Here is a 24,756-nt window from a genome sequence, read left to right as displayed (position 1 = left end):
GCTCTTTCATCTCATTGTTTGCTTCTCTGTTCATTTTAATTATGTATATTCTGAACTCCTTTTCTGTCATTTCTTCTGCCATGCTGTCATTGGGTTTTATTGATATAACATCTAGATTTGTTTGCAGCATTTTCTTTCCTTGTTTTCTCATATTGTTCAGGTATCAGTGGACCGCTGAGATATTGCAGATTTACTCTATTGACTTACAATGTCCCTGAAGATTTCTATATATATCCCCCCTTAGCCTTCAGTAGGCTGAAGTCTTGGAGGAAGTTGATAATGCGGTGCAACACAAGGAAGCTGCCTCTCTAGGAGTGGTGGCCTTCAGGTGGGGTATAATCCCTGCTAGTGGGCAGAGGTGCCTCCACTTGTTGACCAATGGTCATCCAAAGGGGACCTAGGCTGCGGGCTGAGGCAAGGCCTGTTTGGGCCTGAGTCTCTGGTTTTACCGTCCTTGTGGGGAAACATCACCCAGCAGGGAAGACTCACCCGGTGGGGAGGTCTCGCTGGTCAGTTCCCTCCTAGAGGTTCCCCTCAATTTACAGCTACTGCCTGGGCTGGGCTGCCTTCCTCTGCAAAGTTCCCAGGGGCCCGGCCCTACCTCCTGGGCCTGGGAGCCTCACCCTTCGCAGATGAATCTCCTTAGGCTGCCCCTCCTCAGAGAATCTGCCCGCAGGTCTGGAACCTTCGCTCTGCCCTAAGCCTGTCTCTGTGCGGCTCTTCCACCAAGAAGCCTCCTAGATCCTGGGACCCTGCTCTGCACCTAATTGCCTGGCTATGCGGCCCCTCCTCTGAGCAGCCACCTGGGGCCCCGTACAATCACTCTGAGTCCCAGAGACCCGCCACACGCCTCTTCCTCCAGACAGCCGCCCAGTATTCCGGTGCGGTCACTAGGAGTCCAAGAAACTCACTGCGTGCCTCCACCTCCCACCAACCACCCGTAGCCCTGGGCAATCAATCACTCCGAGTCGAAGTGACCCTCCCCGTTCCTCCTCCTTCTCCAGTTAACCCCCCGGGTGTTCAGGAGCGGTTGCTCTGAGTGGCTCTGAATCCACGTGACCCGCTGCACGGGTCCTCTGGGCAACCGCCCGGAGCTCTGGTGCGGCCAGTCAAGACCAAGCGACCCACCACGCTTCTCCTCCAGGCAGCCCCCCTGTGTTCAGGAGCTGTCACTTTAAGTCCAAACAACTCACCACTCGCCTTCTCCTCTGAGCAGCCGCCTGGAGCGCTAATGCAGTCACTGCGAGTCCAAACGACCTGCCGCGCTCCTCCTCTTCCTCCTCCTCGTCCTCAGGGCAGGCCCCGGTGTTCAGAAGCAGTCGTTCTGAGTCCAAACAGCTCGCCGTGCAGCTTCTCCTCTGGCAACTGCCTGTAGCTCTGGTGCAGTCACTCCGAATCCAAGTGGCCACGTTCCTCCTCCTCCTCCTCAGGGCAGGCCCCGGTGTTCTGAGTCCACACAGCTCTCCTCGCCACTCCTCCCCTGGGCAGCCCCCGGAGCCCCAGTGGTTGCTCCGAGTCCCAGCGCTGTGCCCAGCGGCCTCCTTTACGGAGCTCCCAGTTGTCAGCGTTCACTGCTCCAGCGGGGGGAGGGGCGTCTCGCCGGCAGCTCTACTTCACAAAGTTCCCTGCGTTCAGGGACCACCGTCCCATCCGGGACGCCTTCCCAACGGGTGAGAGTCACCCGGCTGCTTTGAGTTGGTCCCAAGTGTCTCAATATCTCCTCTTTTGAATCCTGAGTCCTGGAGCAACATGAAATGCAGCCACCCTCTAGGCCGCCATCTTGAAAGCCCCCCAATGCACTTTATTTTTAGACAACCTACATGACGTGTTTTCTTAAAAAAACAATGCCTCTACTCCAAATAAATCACGGTCAAAATAAATGTGCTCAAGATGGTATCAGTTCCATTTGTCTTAAGTCCTGGTGTTGTGTCGATGACAAGCAGCAGCCAGTTATGATGACAGATGATAAATCCAAAGTAACTGCCAAATTTGTTAACATTTTTCCATTTCTAAACCATCCTTAAAGAATATCATATATGGGGTCACACCATCACACGGTAGTCCAGGAGAGCGACCATGCCATCTGGATTCATGTTTTCACCAATAAAGAACTGGTAGTTTTTGAAATTAGCAAGGATGTGCTTGATTTGTTCTGCAGCCCCTGTCATGAAAGGTTTTACTCTCTCTGGTCTCTGTTCTTCAAGTTTGCCTTTGATTGATTTCATGTAATCTTTGATGTACTTCTTGTATGCTTCTTTTGTGAAGCTGGTTTCCTGCAAGTGATGGTTCATGACAATGTCAACACCAGTGATTACTGTGCTTTTGGTACCTTCGCCCTCGGGTCCTTCAGCGGAGGCATTTCCACCAATGAGCGAGTCATCAATGTTACCCTCTGTCCTACTGACCAGCTTGCCCTCCACCTCCAGGCAAAGCCCTTCCGGGATCTCCCAGATCTTGTAAATGTCGGAGAACATATCATGGCTGATGAGGTCCCGGTAGATAATCATGATGGCGACTGGAGGGAGACGGTGCCGTCGCTAGCCTAGCAGGAGCCCAGAGCTCGGATTGAGCGTGGTGCAGCCTGATCGGCGCTGGGGGGGGAGGGGGGAGCAGGCAGAAAAGGCCATTTATATTCTTAGTGTAAAGTTTTTTGAGTTCTTTATACATTCTGGAGATTAGTACTCTATCTGAAGTATGTGTGGCAAAGATTTTCTCCCACTCTGTAGGCTCTCTCTTCACATTGCTGATAGTTTCCTTTGCTGAGAGAAAGCTTTTTAGTTTGAAACTATCCCAGTTACTGATTCCTGTTTTTATTTCTTGTGCTTTGGGAGTCATGTTAAGGAAGTCGGATCCTAAGATGACATGATGAAGATTTGAACCTACTTTTTCTTCTATAAGGTGCAGGGTCTCTGGTCTGATTCTGAGGTCCGTGATAGATTTTGAGTTGAGTTTTGTGCAGGGTGAGAGATAGGAGTTTAGTTTCATTTTGCTGCATATGGATTTCCAGTTTTCCCAGCAGCATTTGTTGAACAGGCTATCTTTCTCCATTGTATGTTTTTGGCACCTTTGTCTAGTATGAGAAAACTGTATTTGGGTTTGTTTCTGTGTCCTCTATCTGTACCATTGATCTACCTGTGTACTTTGATGCCAATACCACGCCGTTTTTGTTACTATTGCTTTGTAGTATAGTTGGAGTTCTGGTATTGTGATACTTCCTGCTTCATTCTTTCTGCTAAGGATTTCTTTAGCTATTCTGGGTCTCTTATTCTTCCAAATGAATTTCATGATTGCTTGCTCTATTTCTATGAGGTACATCATTGGGATTTTAATTGAAATTTCATTGAATCTGTATAGCACTTTTGGTAGTATGGTCATTTTGACAATATAAACTCTGCCTATCCAAGAACATGGGAGATCTTTCCATCATCTAAGGTTTTCTTTAATTTCTTTAGTGTTCTGTAGTTCTCATTGTAGAGGTCTTTCATCTCTTTTGTTAGATTGATTCCCAGGTTTTTAAATTTTTTTGAGGTTGTTGTGAATGGGGTAGTTTTCCTAATTTCTCTTTCAGAGGACTCATCACTTATGAATGAAAATGCATTAGATTTATGAGCATTGGTAAAACATTAGAAAAAATAGGGATAGTAAGAACATTCCTCAGTGTGGTTTTGATTTGCATTTCCCTAATTGCTAATGATGTGGAACATTTTTTCTTATACAGGTTGGCCATTTGTATTTTTTCTTTTGGGAAGTGTGAGCTTAATTCATTTGCTCACCTATTCATTGGGTTATTTGATTTGTTGGTGTAAAGTTTTTTAAGTACTTTACATATTCTAGATATTAATCCTGTCAGAAGAGTAGCTAGCAAAGATTTTCTCCCATTCTGTGGGTTCTCTCCACATTTCTAATTGTTTGCTGTGCAGAATCTTTTTAATTTGATGCTATCCCACTTATTGACTCTTGGCATTATTTCCTGAGCGTTGGGGGTCCTAAAGAGAGAGGGAGTTTTTCCTTGTGCCTGTATGTTGGAGTGTTGACCTTACATTTTCTTTTAGGAGTTGCAAAGTTTCTGATCTAATTCCTAGGTCTTTTCTCCATTTTGAGTTAATTTCTTGTGCAGGGTGAGAGAAGGGTCTTGTCTCATTTTTTACATATAGATATAGTTTTCCCAGCACCATTTGTTAAAAAGGCTGTATTTTCTCCAATGTATGATTTTGGTAACTTTGTCAAGGATCAGATGACTGTAGATGGGTGGGTTTGTCTCTGGGTCTCCTGTTCTGTGCCATTGGTCCAGGTCTCTGACGTTATGCCAGCGCCTTGCAGCTTTTGTCACTATAGTGCTATAGTGTAGTTTGAAGTCAGGTTTTGTGATGCCTCCAGCATTTTGGTTTAAAATAGCTTTGGCTAATCTGGGTCTTTTATTCTTTCAAATGAATTTTACGACTGTTTTTTTCTAGTTCTGTGAAGAATGTTGTTGGTATTAGGTCACTTCTACTTGATCACTTCTTGTGATGGAGATGAAGCTCCGAGATCACTGTGTGTAGAGGAGAGATCCTCACCCGGTGTTCCCTGCCCATGACTGAGGCTTAGTCTTCTTCCTTGTTTACTCACTGTTATCTTTGAGTTGACACATCCAGAGTTCCATGAGAGATGGCTTCTTTGCTTGTGGACCGCTATTACCATGTTCAAGTAATTAGTGTTCTTCTCGCTGGCGGTATTGACAGGCAGGTTTCTGCCACAAAGAGCCCCTCTGAGGAGGGTCAGCTCTGATAAAAGTTTGGAAAACTTAATGCCCTGCTCTGCTGGGCACATCTCTACCGAGATGAGCTCCTTGGACCTGGATGTTTCTGTCCACCTTTGTGGGACTTGGGCTGGAGTCGGGAGACAGTGAGCGCTGAAGGAATGTTGGAGGTAATATCAGTTGTCCACTCTTGCCCATCTCTTAAGCCAGATCTCATGCCTTTGAATGTATTGAGGGTGCCTGCCTTGGGGAGGAGGGACATAAAGAGATGCCCGAGGTAGTTAACTCCAGAAAGCCAATTGCCAAACTTGATGTTATCATGACCGCATTTTCTCATTTCTTTTACATTTTTGTATTGTTTGAATTTATTTAACAGTTATGTGCTGCATAATGATGTGTTGGTCAGCAACTGGTTCCATACACAATTGTGGTCCCATAAGACTATAATAGAGCTGAAAGACTCCTGTCACCTCATAACATCATAGCCAATGTAAATGTTGTAGCACAATGCATTATTCACGTGTTTGCAGTGAAGCTGGTGTAAACAAACCTATAGCACTGCCAGTCATATAAAAGCTGAACACATAAATAATGTATAGTATCCATAATTTATGATAATGATAATAAATGACTATATTACAGATTTATGTATTTACTGTACTCCTTTTTGATATTATTTTCAAGTGTTCTTCCATTTATTAAAAAAGAGTTTACTAAAAAGCAACATACCCTGTTATTCCAGGAGTGGTCTCATATATTTTATGTTTAGTTGTGTCTACTGATTGCATCAAAGGCCATATTGAAACTGGGGGAGGTGGTGCACACCTGTATCCCAGTGACTCGGGAGGCTGAGGCAGGAGGATCGTAAGTTCAAGGCCAGCCTCAGTAAGACCCTCTCTCAGAAAAAAAAAGAAATAGTCACATAGAGTGATAGTGATTGGCCCAGACCATCTAGGTTTGTAGGTACTTCATGATGTTTGCACAATGATAAAATCACCTAATGACATATTTCTTTGAATGTGTCCTGTCTTTAAATGGTGCATGACTGTACTGAGCCCTGGGCCAGTGACTTTATAGACTTCATGAATCAAAAGCCCAAAAGCAGTTAAGAACAAATCTGAAGATGCTGGCTTTTGAAGACACTTGGCTGTTGGATCCTGCATCTGTGAACTTGTTTAGTGCGTATCTATGTACTTATGGACAGGAAGAATTCTCAATATAAAGTCTACTTTAGCTGCATATGTTTTCTCAATTAATTTGGGCAATGTTAGCCGTTCCAGCAGATTAATTCCACTTCCTAATAGATTAACACAATAAAATTCTCTCTCAGATTCCCCAGCAAACTGGTTGGGAAGCTTTTGATGTGGCTTTTCAGAACCCAGGCTCCTTCTTTCTTGTGACTCTGACGTCTGCCAGGTCCCCAAGCTGTTTTCACTCCTCTGATGGGTTGAGAAGAGGGATTGTGTTTCTTAATTACTGGCCTAGAAAAGACACCCCCCCCCCATCATTTCCTTATTGAGAACCAGTCCTGCCTAGAAACAGGCTGGGGATGCGGTTCCTGTTGGGCAGTGTCTTCCCCCAACAGCAGTACACCATGGAGACGGGATCAGTCTTCTGTGATGATCGGTCAAGCATTTTATTTTATTTTTAAAACAAAATTTGCATTTTACCTAGATCTAAATAAACTTTATGAAATTGATTATTTACCAAAAATAACAGCAATATTTTCTGCAGTATTCCTAAATAAACTGTAAAACATTTATTTTGTAGGTTTTCCAGCCAACCATTTTATTTTAATTTTTTATTTGTTCTTTTTAGTTATACACGACAGTAGAATGTATTTTGACATATCATTTATACATGGAGTATAACTTCCCATTCTTGTGGTTGTACATGATGTGCACTTACACTGGTTGTCTATTCATGTATGAACAGAGGAAAGTTATGTCTGATTCATTCTGTCTTTCCCATTCCCCTCCCCCGCCCCCTGAATTCCTCCTGTCCAATCTGGTGAACCTGCCACCAGCCTCCCATTGTGAGTCAACATTCCTATATCAGAGAGAACATTTGGTCTTCGTTTTTTTTGGAATTGGTTTATTTCACTTAGCATGATAGTCTCCAGTTCCATTCATTTACAGGCAAATGCCACAATTCTCTTCTTCTTTATGGCTGAGTAATATTCTATTCTGTATATGTACCACATTTTCTTTATCCATTCTTCTGTTGAAGGGCATCTAGGTTGGTTCCACAGTTTAGCCATTGTGAATTGAGCTGCTATAAACATTGATGTGGTCTCGTCACTATAGAATACTGATTTTAAGTCCTTTTCAGCCAACCATTCTAAAAGGTATATTCATGACTCAAATGATTTTGGATCTTGGAAAAATTCAACATTTAATCTCATCAAAATCACTTTCCATAGGGGTGCAGCCACATCAACATTCATAGCAGCAGAATTCACAATAGCCAAGCTATGGAACAAACCTAAATCTGCCTATCAACAGATGAATTAATTTTAAAAAAAGTCATATATATACACACAATGGAGTAATACTCAGTCATAAAGAGGAATGACATCATGGCATTTGCTGGCAAATAGATGCAACTGGAGACTATCATGCTAAGTGAAATAACCAGACCAATAAAGTCAAAGGTTGAATGTTTTCTCTAACATGCAGAAGTTAGTCCAAAGTAAGAGGAAAAAAATGGAAAGAAACAAAAGGGGGATTATAGCAAAATAGAATATATATGGAATAGAGGAAGGAGATTGAGGGAGAAGGAGGGAGGACAGGATAAAAGAAGAACAGTGGGAAGAATCTGACCTAAGTTTCCTGTGTACGTAGATGAACACACCACAGGGATCTCACCATCATGTACATCCACAAGACACTGATTAAAAAACACATCTATAAGGAAATGACAGGAAGATCTGTAGAATAGAGGGAAGAGAACAGGGAAAGGACGGAGGGGAGGGATGGGGAGGTACTGGGGACTGAATTAGAGCAAATTATATGCCATGCTTTTATAATTATGTCAAAATGAATCTTAATGTTTTAAAATTTCACTAAAAAGAACTAATTAAAAATGTCATTTTCCACTTTTACCAGTGGAAACTGCAAGAAAGAGAGGTCATCTGGAGTCACTCAGAAAGTTAAGATTCAGATCTGGCACCCTGAAGCTTGCTCCTTGTACTTGCGCAAGCTGTCAATCTACAGATGGTCAGAGTGGGTGGAAGTACGTCTATCAGTCAGCAAAAATGCTTTTAAATTCCTCCATGCACTGTAATAATGCAAATATAATATATATTTCCAAATATTATTAATGTAATTTAACACCTTTTTTTTATGTAAGAAGAAACTACATCTCCTAGTAAATTGCTGGTGGAATTTTTAATTGTCATAGCCATTTGGAGAAGAAATCAGCATTATATCTTAAAGTTGAAGGTGCTGGCATCCTCTGACCTAGAAATTCCATTAACGTCATCAATAAGGATTTATTTCCAATCAGCAAACCCAGAAGAGCCAAATTGTGCAAACAACTACATATATAAATGGCTCCCAGTGGTTTCGTTTTTCAATAAGATGATATCTGAAGAGCAGGAAAAATTGATCAAGTTCATATGAGAGAAAAAAATCGATCTGGAATACTGTTATCAGTAGCTGAGCATGCACATATATAGCACGTTTCTAAATGGTGGAGACCATGCTGTTTGCCTCAGAGATTCTCAGGGCAAGTATTCTTGAGAGTCAGACTTCTGGATTACAACAGTGGCATACATAATAAATTTTCTTTTTCCTTTGTTTCGTTTAATGTTTTTTGCGGTGCTGGGGATGCAACCCAGGGCCTCATGCGTGTGAGGCAAGCACTCTATCTTCAAGCTACACACCAGCCCACTAAGTGTTCTCTTCAATAATCACTTATCTGAGGATTTCGCCTCTGCAGAATATGCTGGAAATATAAAATGTATACAAAATAAAATAGGCCTTTGAGCAACAGAAACATGTCACAGACATCAAGAGCTAAAGCTCACAAGTTTCACTGTGAGGCTTCCTTGCACAGTCACTCTAAGCTTATTGAATTTTGTTTTGTGTTTTTGCCTAATAAGCTTGGCTAGCCATTTCATCTTGTAAGCAGTTCTAGAAGTAACAAACAAGAAATGTGTGTATGTGTGTGTGTTCACTCAGAACAATCATTCTTAATGGCGGTGAGTTTGCCCCTTGCTGTGGGGACATTTGGCAATGTCTGGAGATATCTTTGGCTTGTCTGAGTAGGAAGGGAGAGTTGCTACTGGCATCTAGGAGGAAGAGGACAGGGATGCTGATAAATGCACAGGAAGGTCCCTTTACCATAAGAAAGAATTATCCAGCTCCAAACTGGGTTGACAAGGACATCAGTGAGGTATGTGTGTGGTAACTTACAACCTGACAGTGAGGTAGAGGAAGAAAAATGGAAAAAAAAAGACACATGCATTAAAAAATAAATAAAATTTACAAAAGCATGTCAGTGTAGCTCCTTTTATCATGGAGGCAAAGAACTGTATGCATGCCAATAACCCCCGAGACTATCGCTGTATTTGGGCTTTAAGTCATAATAGCTATTCAAATAATGTTAATATATTCAGTTTAATAAAACGGGGGAGGGGATCTTTATTACCTGAAGCTAAGTGGGGAATGTGGATGGCAGAGAATGGCATCCCAGATAAACAGCCATCTCTAAACTCTGCCTGGAGCAAAGGGACTGTTGCTATCCAGTGTATTAGAGGCACAATTTATGTGGGAATGTACCTGTATTAAGGAGTCCCAGCTCTGTCACTCTGTGACCTTGGATGGTCTTAAATTTTTTGAGTTTCTATAGCGAATTATAATGCCTTTCATGCTCAGTGTTACAAAGACTAAATAAAAAAAATTTGTAAAGTGACTGATACATAGAACTTAATAATGATAGCTCTTATTACTCTAGTAAATAAATAATAAATAATTTATAATAATAAAATGCTACTTATATTTATATTTATATAAAAATAGTAAATAATGAATAAGCCCCAGTTTTTAAAAAGTAAAAATCTAATGTCCTGACATCTACACATTCTGATATTTTGGCACTTGACCAATAAGTGGTAACTGGCACAGTCTTGACAGCTTGGTCTCTGGTGGCGGGCTCTCTCACCCATTCAGTCAGCAGGGAGGAGTTTCTGGAGCATCATCAAGAGGGGAAGGAATCAGACAGCCCTCAAAGACTGGGAGAGAAGAAGAAGAAAAGGCTAAAAGCAAATAAATAAACTTGACATGGAACAATGGTTGTGTTACTTTATTTTGTTGAATTTCCTTCATCCAATGCAATTCAGGCCAGCCTAGCCTTGCTCTTGCAGGCTGGGAGGCAAGGCAGCCCCAGGAAGTGCACACTGTACTGTCACTTCTAGCAGAGAAAAACCCAACCTTGGTGGAGCACTCAGGCATTCAAGACATGTACACAGGCACCTCTGAGCATCTCTCCTTCAACTCTGGGCCTCTTACCGCTTCATCTTCAGACAGAACTGACTTTGTTGCTTGCTAACTGTGTGCAGTTCAACAACAACTCATGACTTGCAGAGAGGCAAGTTATTTTCTCTCTAAGCCTTAGGTTCCTCCCTTGTAAAACAGGGATAGTTATAGTTCCTATTTCACAGGGTCACTGTTTAATGCATGGTAAACATATTAGGAAATAAAAATTAAACGCTTGCAATCAATAACTAATAGATATTAGCTGTGAACTGGCCTATAATAGGAGCTTAAATGCTAGCCATTCTTTTTATTATTAATTGGGATGGTTTTGGATGAAGATCTCATTGAGTATTGCCATGATAATTTTGGTCCTAGGTGGCAATGATCTTCAGGACGGTTCATCTATTGGACTTACAATAGTTATAAATTAGTTCTTGAAAGTTAAATAAGTAAATTTGGGACTGGGGATGTAGCTCAGAGGTAGAGCACTTGCCTAGCATGTGTGAGGCCCTGGGTTAGATCCCCATGCACTGGAAAAGAAAATAAAGTTAAGTGAGTAAATTTTGCTTTTAATAAGAAATGAGCAAGTTTTTCTTTTAAAACAAAATATAAAAATGTCTTTTTTATTATAGTTATGGTTTGGAAAATGAACATTATCAGTGAGAAGAAACTGCTGCCAGGTGCAGTGGTGCAGGCATGTAATCCCAGCGGCTCGGGAGGCCGAGGCAGGAGGATGAGGCAGGAGGATCGAGAGTTCAAAACCAGCCTCAGCAACAGCGAGGTGCTAAGCAACTCAGTGAGACTCTGTCTCTAAATAAAATACAAAATAGGACTGGGGATGTGGCTCAGTGGTTGAGTGCCCCTGAGTTCAATCCCCAGTACCAAATTAAAAAAAAAAGAAGAAGAAGAAGAAGAAGAAACTGCTGTTGAAGTGACAAGCAAGCCCATTGTTCAAATTCTTTTATAGTTTTACACTGGCAAAAGGAACATGTTTTGGTATATCCCACATGTCATTTAGAATACTCTGGGCTCTTGGTTTTTCTTCTATATTACTCTGTTTCAGAAGATGTGGACATCAAGTTTGCTCATTGGCTTAAGCCTGGTACCCTTGGTGGGATCCTCTGACTCTGCTCCTATAACGCATGATTTTTGAGGTCTGTGTCAAAAGATGGAACTTGTCTCAACTGGGATTTTTTGCTACTGAGCAAATAAAGATGAGCTAGTAGGAAAGGCAGAGTTGTGGGCAATAATGATTCTTTGCTTTGGGGCTTAGACATGGCCCATCTTCTCTTTTAACACTGACTTTCTGAGTGATTTCATTCTGTCTGTTGGTTTTATTTCATTACTTTTTGTTCCCTGACTGTCCCAAACTGGCTACAAATTTCAGGGTTCCCTCCACCCTTCAGGTTCAATAATTTGCTGGAACAACTCACAGAAGTCAGGAAAACACCATGCTGCACCATTGCAGTTTATTAAGAAGGACACAAACCAGGACCGGCACAGCACGAGGTCTGAGGATGTCCCAAACATGAAGCTTCTGCATCCTCGGGCCACATCTGACACTGCCTCTTTACTTGGGTCTGTGGATGTCTGATGGGTGACAGGAATGAGATGAAAGGCTTGGCATTTCTGTTTTCATATTACGTCTATCCCTTTGCTGCCTTAACTTTGGGGTCTGACCTACCTGACTTTGCATGTAGACATGCTGATCGCCCAGGGGAACTGATGTGTTTTCTTCTACCCCCATCCTTGTGCTTTTTCAGCAGCAGTAATGGCCCAAGCACCTGAAAGTCTGTCATAGGCCCAGGTAGAGCCCCAGGCCAGGATGTTTGCACAGGATGATGGCACCAGCTGCAAGAGTAGCCTAGTAGTTCCTGGGGTGAGTTGATCATGACCACCCAGTGGTGTGAATCTCTCACAGAAAGAAACTTCCTTTAGAAACTGTGCCCTTGGTCAGTAGAAAGTTGCAGGACTTTGGCTCACCCCAGCACATTAAAAAAAAAAAAAAAAAAAAAAAAAAAAAAAGCTACGCGTCCCTTTGGGGAGCACCCTGGCCCTTTGATTGGCGCTGTCTCCCTTCCCTGAAGCCCCAGGTGCAGCCTTGCCTGTATGTTCCCACTCACTTGACTCAGTTTTGTTTCTCCCATCACCCAGTCAGAAGTTCCCATCTCCACTATCGAGTTGGTGCAAATCTGGGGTTGAGGACCCTGGTACCAGAGGCTGGTGCCTGAACTGAAGAGAGTCTGGTGGAAGACGGTGCCCTCAACCTTTGACATGGGACCTAACCTCAGTTCAGTACTGTCAGAACTGCATTGCACCGACCCACTTAGTAAGGCTTCAGATTAAGAAGTCATCCATCATTTCTTCCTTTGGCTCACCCACCACACCTACGCTACCTGAAATCCCTGTTGTTTCTACCTCCAACATGTAGCCCGCACACATTTGCTTCTCCCCATCGCTGTTGCCACCACCCAGCCCAAGCCATTGACATTTCTCACCTGAACCATTGTGTGGCCACTTCTCTGGTCTTCCTCCCTCTACTTATACCCCTAAGATCCATTCTTGGCTCTCCACTCTGAGATCAGGCTGATCTATTAGAAACAAATGAGTTAGTGACAGACTCCTGGAACAAGGCTCCCATAGTTTTCTCTAAGATCTGGAATAAAATTCAGATTCCTTCCAAAGGCAAACAAGGCCCAGCACAGACTTACCCATTTGTCTAACCTCATTTCCCCTTACTTCCTGTGACCAGGCATACTGATTTTGATCCTTTAACACAGAGATAACCAACTTGCAAATTAAAATCACCTGGAGAACTTAAAAACTAGCCCAAGAATGGTCTCAGATATCTGTATTTTATAAAGCTCCCCAGGTGAATCTAATGGGCAGCCAAGGTTGAGAACCAGAGTTTTAACCCAGCAACCTCTACTGCTCTGGATCTTTGCCCTTTCTGTCTTCTCTGGAATGCTCTTTTCAAGTCCCGAAATCACAGTCTCAGTTCAGACATCACCTCTTCTGAGCAGACTGCCCTAACATTCCCATCTAAAGTGGTCAACCACTCCTTTTCATCACTCTGTTCCCTTTATAAATACTTATTTCAGTCTGTAAGTTCCTTGTTTATTTAAGTTTACATGTATGTGTACTTGTATTCCCCAGTAGAATGTAGTAACATGAGGCTAGAAACCTTATTTATTGCTATATTCTCAGTGCCCAGCATAAAGGTTGGCATATATAGTTGCTCAGTAAATACTTTTTAAGTTTTCTTTTTATTATCATTGATGTTGGGGATGGAGCCCATGCCTTAGGCATCAAACACATGCTCTACCACTGAGCTACACCCCCAGCCCTTAGTTTGTTTTTATCTTTTTTAAATAGGTGCTTTATGGTTATATCCAACAGTGGACTTCATTATGACATATTTGTACCTTAAGCATTTCTTAAACAAATAATTAAATACATGAATCACAGAAAAAAATGACTTACTAAGCAATGTTCTACATGAAAAAATAGTATTCCATGAACATAATGTCTTTCTTGTACTTCTGAATATAATTTATAATTCTCTCTCTAGACACAGGTATATGTATATAGAATACACATACATACATGTTCATATACACTTGTGTGCGTATATATACTATAAGTGTATGACGTATCCATTCTTTTTTGGAAAAGATCATTCTTTTAACAATATTTGCCTGACAGTGTGAAAATGTGAAGTCCATGAAGTCCATGAGCCCTGAGTAGCAGGGAACCTTGTGAATGTGGCTGTCAGATTGGAGATTGCTCAAATCAGTTCCCAGGATCAAAGTCTTCATGGAACCCTGTCCTTTGGCCATTTCTTGGTCATCTCACAGGTTCTAGTTTTGGTGTCACTCCTAAGTCCAAGGCTGGACATACCTCTTCCGTCGGCCCCATGTGACAGTTGCCGCAGAGGGTTTGGTGTAATGGTCAGTATTCACCCGTGGACTCTGTTCTCAGGGACTCTGTCCTGTTTCTGCTCTCTGAACACCCAGCACAGTGCCTAGTGTACAGCTGGAGCTTAGCAAGTGCACTGAAAGCATTTGAGCACAGGGATGGAACAGGAGAGGTTTTAGAGACAATCCGTGAGGCTCAGACCCCAGCTGTCACTGTGACTCCTGTCACCTCACTTATAAAACAGGGAATGCAGTGTTTGCCTCCAAGAGTTTTGGGGAGGGACAAACGAAGACTGTTCTGGGAAGTACTTCTATAGGCTATGTTGGTTAAATTTTGATTTATTTTATTTTATTGTATTGGTTTCTCTAGTACTTTTGGAAAAAGAGATTTGACAGGGACCCAGTCTACCTTCTTAACCCACAGAAACTCACTGGGACACCTAGTCTGTGGCTCTTTAGCTCAGTGGCATTTTCTGAATGTCTTGCTTGTAAGCAGGACTCTGAGCAGGTGCAGATTCTGGGAAGGCCAGGTTCCCCCTGAGCCAATTGCTCTGTGGAGACTGGGAGGAGGGTTAGCATCTGTGACCAGCAAGCAGAAGACACATGCTGGGGGCTTCAGGTCACTTTTTCTTCCTGATCAACATGCAGAGGAAAGTTGGGAGTCTGCATCTTAAATATGGGGAACTGACAGTGCCCTATTCAATTAGCAGTTTTCAATCTGATTCTCAGAGCCATGGAACTTACTGGTAAGGCTGCCTTGCTTAATGACGGTTTTGTCATGACCTTTACAAAAAAATAGGGGACTGGGGTTGGGGATTGAACCTAGGGCCTTCCACAAGCTAGGGAAGTGCTCTTTCACTGAACTACATCCCAAACCCAAGGCTTTTCTTTTTTTAATACTTGAAATTCTTGGCTTGCTTATAATCCAGGGGTTCCAAGCATAGGTAGATTTATTCTTTTCCAGGAAAAATGAATTTCTTACATTGAAGTAAATTTGTTTCTGAAAGCTCCTTTTGATGTGTGCATACTCTTGCTCTTGCTTGCTTTTTACATTCTTAGATGATGTAAGGAAACTGTACTAAGGTAACCCCTCTCCCTGCAAATTTGGAAATAAAGGAAATGAAGTTGCATTCAGATAATTGAAAAATTCATACTTGATATGATTTTTTGTGTAATAAATTGTAACATTATTTGAGCAAAGAGTTGGAGGACTCCCAAGTACAATCAAATGGAAAACACAGGGGCTCAACAGTTGGAAAGAATATGTTTCAAATTTTACCACCATCCACTGCTTGCTCAATCTTAGGCAAAGTTCTTAATTTCTCCAATTCTCAGTTTCTGCATATTATGACTGAATTGAATTCTGCAGAGAATTTTTTTACCTTTTTTATTTTTATTTTTACAGACTGCATTTTGATTCATTGTACACAAACGGGGTACGTCTTTTTATTTCTATGGTTGAACACGATGTAGATTCACACCATTTGTGTAATCATACATGTAACTAGGGTAATGATGTCTGTCTTAGTCCACTCTCTTTCCTTCTCTCACCCCTCCTGCCCCATTTTCCTCTACACAATCCAAAGTTCTTCCATTCTTCTCTTGTCCCCCCTGCCACACCCGCGTTTATGTATCATCGTCCACTTAGCAGAGAAAACATTTGACCTTTGGTTTTTTGGGATTGACATATTTTACTTAGCATGACATTCTCCAACTCATTTGCTGGTCCATTTACCAGCAAATGCTGTAATTTTCTTCTTCTTTTTTTTTATATTTGAGATTTTATTGGCTGTATTGAGAATCAGTACACAGACATTTCACTTTGTACACAATTTTTAACACATGTACCAGAAATATAAAAAGCCTTATACTGTGATTCTTTTTCAGTTATTCCAGTGACTTTCCAGCTTTGAATTTGGAGGCAAATTTTTCTTAATAGAATATCAAGTACCAGTATCTTTGAAAGCTGTTGTTATTTAGGTCCCACTAATTCAAAACTTTGTCACACGCACTGCATAATCAAACTTTCAATCTTTCACAGCACATTAAAAATAGGAAAACTAAGACTTCCACAACCAAAGGCGTTACAGAGTACACACAGTTCTGGAAGAAATGATCGAGTAGTGGTCTTCTTCAAGAAACAATTCTACTAAAAATCACAGGAATAGAAGTAATTTAAAATATTCAAGACATTAAATGCAAGACTGTGACTCCAAACTGCCATTTAATATGCTTTGTATTGTAGGCTATAAAACTAACCCCCCACCTACGGAATGTTAAGCTGGCGCCCAAGACAGTCCAAGCCTTCCATATTTCAATATCCCACTATTTTCTGGTTGTACCCAAAAATAAACAACCAGCAAATGATTTCACTTCTAAAAAAAAAATTTCATTTACACTTAAAAAATGGGATGAAGTGGGATTCCCTCCCTTTAAAACATGTTTCTAGAGATACTAAAAAACTTGCATTTACAAAATAGTTGATAAAAATATTCCTCTGGATTGTACAGGAGGGAAACGGGACACTGATAAGACATGGTGTATGATTAATCAGACTTGGATTCTTTCTCTTCTGCTTCCTCAGAGGCTGGACTCTCCTTGTTTATAGTTTCTCCATTTTCTGCAAGTAAATCTTTAGTTTCGTGGTTAGTCACTTCTGTCTGTTTTCCCTTTGCTCCCCTTTTCCCTTTTGTTTGAACTTTTTTTGTCAGAGATTTATCCTTGGGCTGGGGAGATAGCTCAGTTGGTAGAGTGCTTGCCTTGCAAGCACAAGAAGGCCCTGGGTTCAAATCCCCAGTGCCGCAAAAAAAAAAAAAAAAAAAAGATTAGCTTTATCTTTGCCTGCCTGCTTCCTGGGCTTGGCGACACCTGTAGGCCGAGGCTTGCAGGAGCCTTCCGAAGCTGCGCTGCCTGGCTGCTGCTCCCACTGCCCAAGCGGCTGCGATCAATTTTATTCTTCTTTATGGCTGAGTAATAGTCCATTGTGTATATATACCACAGTTTCTTTATCCATTCATCAATTGAAGGACATCTAGATTGGTTCCACAATCTAGCTATTGTGAATTGAGCAGCTATGAACATTGATGTGGCTGCATCACTGTAGTATGCTGATTTTAAGTCCTTTGGGTATAAACCGAGGAGTGGGATAGCTGGGTCAAATGATGGTTCCATTCCAAGTTTTCTGAGGAATCTCCATACTTCTACAGAGAATTTATTGTAGCAATTAAATGAGGCATTGGATCCAAAGCACCTTGGATAGGATTGGTACATCTCAAGTGTTGAGTACAAGGTTATCATTAACATCTCCATCTTCATCATTAAGGTTATGGGGTGATGCTTCCAGGAGGTAAGACTACTAGATGTGACTGCAGTTTCAAAAAAAGGATGTCAACATTCATAGCAGCACTTGCCTTATGCCAGGCACTAGCTGTTCTATTTGTATTAACTTAAAAATACTACAAGACATCGGTACTGGAAATTGAACCTAGGACCTCATGCATGCTAGGCAAGTACTCTGCCATTGAGCTACACCCACAGCCCTTTTTGAACTTTTATTTTGAGACAGGGTCTTGCTAAGTTGCCTGAGCTGGCAACTTGTGATCCTCCTATCTCAACCTCCTGAGTTGCTGGGATTATAGGCATACACTACCATGACCAGTGAGATAAGTGCTATCCTTATGTGCATTTGGTGAATAGGAAACTAAGGCAGAGAAACAAAGTTACAGCAAACAGTGCTGCCACATCACAGGGTCTATCTCCAGAGCTTGTTTTCCGAGTCACTGACTGTTAGTTTCCTTCAAAAGCATAAATTCAATTGACTCTTGGCTTACTATATTAAAAAAATATTGATGAAGGGAAGGGAAATGGTGAACTTAGAGAGTAGGGCAGAAGAAAGTGATTCATACTACTGAACATATAGAATCACAGTTGGAAGTCACCTTTTGCAATCAAACATTTTCATTTGGTTTAATGTTTTATCAGAAATGTGAACAGGATTTTCCATTCTTTTCTGTAGTAATGCTATCTGTAATATATAGCATAGCATTATACTATAATATAAATATATGTGCATATGTAATATTTTATCTCTTTATTTTTCTTTTGATACCAGGGATTGAAGCCAGGGGTGCTTAACCACTGAGCAATGTCCCTAACCCTTTTTAAAATTTTTATTCTGAAACAGGGTCTCACTAAGTTGCTTACAGCCTTGATAAGTTGCTGAGGCTAGCCTCTAATTTGCAAGCCTCCCGTGTCAGCCTCCTGAGTTGCTGGGATTACAGGCATGTACCACCATGTCTGGCAGATATCTTAAATATTATTTGAAATAACCTAAATTCAATATCCTTGGATGATACACTGTTACTGACTTTGAGTAGTAATACATCCTTTTTCCATTATTGTTTGTCATGTATTTATTGTAGGTGTATTCTGTGCCAGTATTGGGCAAAGGTGTCCTCAGGGGCACTCCAATTTGAGAAACACAGGCTTAGAGCACAGTTAAATCCTAGTACTCATCTTCAGTCTGCATCCAAGGTGTGTCTACCATCTCCAGTATATTTAACTTCCCTAGTTTCTGTGGAAGCTGGACTCCACCTGGAATGCTATTAAACATCTGAACCATACATTTAAGCATTCCTGTCCTTATTTTATACATGCCAGGAAACCATCTGATGTCTTGTGTTCTGAATCATGCATTCCACATCAGGAATCTTTTGGTCAGTGTAGTAGTTATGTTACTCATTGTAAATGAATAAGCTGACATTCTGAGTCACTTGCTAGTTTCTGAGAATTGCCAATGTGAGATTATTCCTGAAAAATTGTTGTGTTCCTTATGATTCTTGATATTCAGTCACCTGCTTGAGGAATCAATAGACCCTGCAATTTAGTGGGGTTATCAAAATAATATCACCCTTCAAATTTTCCTATTGCTTGAATGGTAAGCATGAATGTTCTTGAAAAATACAACCTACATAATAAAATTTCCTGACAAATCACTTTGGGTAAAGAAACGTGAAGAACCAATACTCCTTTTAGATTAAAAAATATTAGGAATATTGGTTCGTTCTCATAGGTCTTGAAGGACCCAGAAGCCCTACAATTGTTAGCAATAAATAATAATAGGAGGCTCAGGGAGATGTTGGTCACAGGATACAAAATTTTAGTTAGATAGTGTGATGGGCTGACAGATCTGACTCCATGAGAATGTTATAGGCCAGACTCTAAGGGAAATGACTAAACAGACTCCATTTTGCTCTGAGACTCCATGTTATATAGGAAATAAGCTTCTCCCATGGGAACACCCCGCCTCTGTACCTATGATCACTTAGTGTGACATGTATAACAATACAGAATGACAATTCCTATGTAAAGAAAAATTGCTCTCTTTTGATTCCTATTGCTCCTAAACAATGTACCATGTGAACAGTGATTGTGTGGATGTTAGTAACCATTCTTTAGTTTGTACCTAGGTAAGGGTCATTTTGACCCACTTCTCCCTCTGTTGACGATCTCATGATGTTAATGTGTAATTTCAAATCATAGCAACAGACACTTATGATTAATGTGATTTTTGGTATAAGAACCCCTACAACCGGTTGGGGCTGTTCTCCTAATAGTCATTTTTTGGGGGCATTGTGTGAGACAGTCAGCTGGCCAGCTTAATAAAGACTCTCAAATTTGGACTCTTCAGTGGTGATTGGTCTGTTCTTAAGTTGTGCTCCATAACAAAACATATGATTATAAAAGCAAGCTTGTAACCCAGTAGCTCAAAGAGGCTGAGGGAGGAGGATTGCAAGTTCAAAGTCAGCCTCAGCAAAAGTGAGGTGCTAAGCAACTCAGTGAGACCCTGTCTCTAAATAAAATACAAAATAGGGCTGGGGATGTGGCTCAGTGGTTGAGTGCCCCTGAGTTCAATCCCCAGTATCCCCAGTATCCACCCCCCACCGCCAAAAAAAAAAAAAGAAAGAAAAAGAAAGAAAAACAAAGGCTGCCATCCTTCCAGGAGCCTTCTCAAAACTAGTAGTCATTGTCTTAAAAAATGTTGGGAGAGATGAATAATAATACATGGTTGTTTAAGATAATTTTAAAGCCCTTAAACTTGAGCAACAGTTTTTTATTAAGCACACATTGGGTGTTATACAGCAGTGGAGCCCTTTACTAACATATGGAAACCCAACTCTAACCATAAGCAGAAAGGGGGAATTGACATGTGGAAAGAATGGATTCTGTGATGGCTTCAGTGATGGTTGCAACCAGCCTCTCCAGTGCTGTTAGGTTTCTCTTTCTTTGAGTTTTGATTTCATTCTGTCAAATTGATGTTTCTCACAAGCCTGGAACTATGGTTATGGGCAGCTTTGAACTTACAAATTATATTTTTTTAATTAAGAAGAAAGCAAACATTTCCATTTCTAAGAGGAGAGAAGACATGATGTAGAACTTCACCTATGGCTCAAGCTGCAGGGTGCTGAACCAGATGCAGTGACACTGGATTAACACTTCTACTAATGTTAACTAATATTAACTTAAAAATTATTTATTTATTTTTAATATTACATTTATTATTTATAAATATAAACATACATTGTTAGCATTACTTTAAAAATATATTTTTGTCTGCCAATTCTATTTCTGAAAATTCCATTTTTATTTATTATTTTATAAACTTAAGATGTGTGATGTAATGTTTTGATATACATAGTGAAATGATTACTACAGGTAAGCAACTCAGCATACCCATCTTCTCACATAGTTATCTTTTTTGTGTGTGGTAAGAATACCTAAAATCTATTCTGTTGGCTAATTTTCAGTATTATGTACACTATTATCCTCATGTGGTACTTCAGATCTCTAGATTTATTTGTCCTGCACAGTGGCAAATTTGTACCCTTTGATTTACATCTCCTACTTCCTTACCTCCCATCTTTGGAAACCACAGTTCTTTTTAATTTTCTATCAATTGTTCTTGTCACTGGTACAATGTTATAATGTTATTACCATTAACCTTAGTAATGTTTTATTTTAAATAAATATATTTAAAAATTAGTACTAATTTTTAATTTTATCTGCTTTACCTAAAATCTGCTTTACCTATAGTCCATATTTATGCTGAGAAATTTGAGACATGCTCCCTGATCTAATCTTACTCCTAGCTGGAGGAAAGACAAATAAAATATGCTATCCCTGATATCAAGGATTTGGAATCTATCTGGGAGATGAACATATGAATTACTAAGATGTTGAGGTAGTGTGTGATTTTTAATCATGTGAAGAAATTTATATTTCCTATGATTGTTCACAATGGCATAACTAAAACTAGAGCAGAATTTCTTTACTCTCTCACTGTATCAGCAATCTTTAAAATTTTTAATGTATAATATGGGAAATTTCAAACATGCCAATTAAAAAAGAGTACAGGATCACGAGTTACCATTTACCCATTACACAACCTCAACATGGCCATTTTTTTGTTGTTACTGGAAATTGAACCCAGTGTACTCTACTGCTGAGCCACATCCTCAGCCCTTTCTAATTTTTATTTTGAGACAGGGTCTTACTAAATTGTCCAGGCTGGCCTCAAACTTTTGGTCCTCAGGCTTCAGCCTCCAAGTCCTTGGAATTACAAACATGTGCTAGCTCTGTGCCCAGCTCCATGACCATTCTTATGTTCTGTGTATTGTCAACTACTTCTTGTCATCTCACTTTCTGAATTATTTTGAAGCAAATTTCATATGAAAAAATTCCATGAAATTTTCATCCATAAATTTGACCAGTTTGGATATATGAACAATATGTCCTCTTTAAAACCTACAATAGAGTGATTTATTTAAAAATTACCATTTTCTTATCTCAAACAATTTATCAGTCTTCTGAATATCCCTGATTGTTTTCTAATTGTGTGTGTGTGTGTGAATATGTGCACTTACATTACTGTGCATTTATATTTGGATTGTTGAAATCAGGATGCAAATAAGGTCCATACCTTGCATTTGGTTGATTTATCTCTCGAGCATCTTTTTATGTGTTCTCTTTCCCTGTTTTCTTTTTTCTCTTCCCTGACTAATTGGAAAAACCTTTATGTTTCAAAATTATCCATGTTAGCTTTACTGTTCTGGATTTTGTGCCATGATTGGGGAAGAATTTCCTGCTCCCAAGTTAAATATATTTACTCATTTTCTTCTGTAAAATGTTTTCACATTTTACTTTAAAACTTTGATTCATTTGGAATTTATTCTGCTGTATGGGGTGAAGAATGGTTCCAATTTTGCATTTTCCAAAAGACTATGCACATTTCCCAACACCATTTGTAAAATGCCTGTCTCCTCCTGTACTCTAAATTTTTTCACCCTATTTTTCAAGGGAGAACATTATTGTGAGAATATTGGATAAATACTATTCAGACATTGTAACAAATAAGGCAATCCATAAATATGACCTAGAAAAAATGTTTTCATATATTATTAAAGAAAAAGAGATGCAGAAAGTGTGTATTATGAATCAATTTCTGTATAAAATTATTTATATATGTATAGAAAAATATCTGGCAGAATATTCTTCAGGCTGTCAATGATGATTGACAGTGTGCCTTTTATGGGGAGATTGAGGGAGTAGAGTTTTAATGTTTTCCTTGTATATTTTAGTACTTATTTATTTTACGATGTGCACATATTATGCTGGGTTTCAAACTTTGAATTAAAAAATAGACCATTAGCATATCCTGAACTTCATTTAATGCATGTTTATTGAATTCTATTCTGTACTAGGTTGGTCTGTCTGCTGTCTGCTGAATCTGTTTCTCCCACTTCACATTTTCAAGTTATCTACTTTCTCTCTCTCTCTCTCTCTTTTTTTTTCTCTCTGAATAAAGGCAGTTTTGGGATGCACTCAGGATGGATAATTAGGAGACCTGAGTTCTGGTCCCCACTTTGCCAGGCAGCTCCATGATCTTGGAAACATTGCTTCTCTGACCCTCTGAGTCTTCACCTGCTAAATAAGAGGGCTTGGTTGTGTATACAAATACAAGACTAGGAAAGTTATGACCGATTAATTCTACCGTCTTTCCTATTTTCTTTCCTTCCGTACCCTTTGTCTAGTCCAATCTATTTCTATTATTCCCCTCCCCACCCTCCTTTGTTTTGGGTTAGCATCCACAAATCAGAGAGAACATTTGACCTTTGGTTTCTGGAACTGAGTTATTTCACTTAGCATGATAGTCTCCAGTTCCATCCATTTAGTGTGACCACAAAAGTGGGAACCTAATAGAATAAGTTATACTTTATGTATGTATATTCTGCCAAAATACATTCTACTGTCATGTATAACTAAAAATAAAAGTAAAAAATGCCCCAAATTAAAAAAAAAATTGAGGGTTTGGCTCAATTCCTCTGTCTTGTTTTGTCCATCTCTGAAATTCTGTAATCTCATAATATTTATGTGCCCTTTGCATGCATCATTATCCTAGTCCCATTCTAGTCAAGCTGACAAATTTCAGCATCTGTACATTCACACTGACTGGGAAAAATAATCGTTGAGCATGTACTCTGTCTAGTTATGCCCATTCTCCAGACTGGAATAATGATTTATTTAATTTACATTTAAAAAGTGTCATAGTTAGCAAATAGAAGGGCAGTCTTTTTGGGAATTAAGTCCTTCAAATAATCAGGCTTTTTTGATAGTGAAGCTATTTTACCTCTTTCAATAACTTTTTTGAGTAGCATTTTTAATATTGTCATTGTTCTAATTTTATGAGTACAGTAGAATTGCATTTATTAATATACTTAACTTGAGCAAATTCAGCTCTATGTAAGTGATTCTAGTGTTTCAAGATGCTTTTTTCAATATGTCTTTCCTACATCACAGACTTCAGATGCAAGCTGACTGACCTTATCTAGTTCTTGGCTGAAGAAACAGCTTTATGTTCCAAACCCACAGGACTTACTGGTTGGGTTGATCAATGCATGTCTGAGTACTGTATTTAGTGTACAATTAGAGGGATTCAGTTTTAACTCTCCATGATTTTTCACATACAAGTTGTCATTGGAAAGCAATACTGGCACAGAGTTCATTTCCCTTGAAATGTCTTCACTGTTGAAAATTTGAAAAAGAAAATATGACCCACGAGGAAGATGAAAATCATTGGTCCTTCTCTAAATAGAGAGAGCTATTGTAATGATTGTGAAATGTGTATATTGCTCCAATATTTATTACATGCAAATATTTATGAGATAGGAATCAAATTAGAGATATTACCCCGAATGCTTTCCCCCACTATATTTCCCTGTACTCTGTGCTGTGGTTCCCTTCTCCCTCTTCTTTCTTACCACTAGCTTTATTTTTTAAAATAATTTTTAAAATATATTTTTAGTTGTCAGTGGACCTTTTTTAAATAAATTCATTTCATATGTGGTGCATGAGAATCGAACCCAGTGCCTCACACAGGCTAGGCACAGGCTCTACCACTGAGCCACGACCCCAGTCCCTCTCTTACCACTTCTAGAAGGCTCAACGTTGCCTTTGGAAACTTACATCAGAATTAAGAAGACTTGTGGGCTGGGGATATAGCTCAGTTGGTAGAGTGCAAGGCCCTGGGTTCAATCCCCAGCACTGCAAAAAAAAAAAAAAAAAA

General features: G+C 40.0%; 1 pseudogene across 1 annotated transcript; it reads right to left on the bottom strand.

The window, feature by feature from the left end:
* Positions 1–1,800: 1,800 nt before the first annotated feature.
* Positions 1,801–2,522, bottom strand: LOC306653514 (translationally-controlled tumor protein-like; annotated as a pseudogene). The gene has a single exon. The product of its transcript is annotated as a translationally-controlled tumor protein-like (transcript).
* Between the last annotated feature and the right edge of the window lie 22,234 nt (positions 2,523–24,756).

The sequence above is a fragment of the Sciurus vulgaris genome (genome assembly GCF_902686455.1).
Source record: "Sciurus vulgaris genome assembly, chromosome: 2".
Lineage (NCBI taxonomy): Eukaryota > Metazoa > Chordata > Mammalia > Rodentia > Sciuridae > Sciurus > Sciurus vulgaris.
The sequence above is the reverse complement of the archived record's forward strand: the minus strand, read 5'-3'. Positions and strand labels throughout refer to the sequence as shown.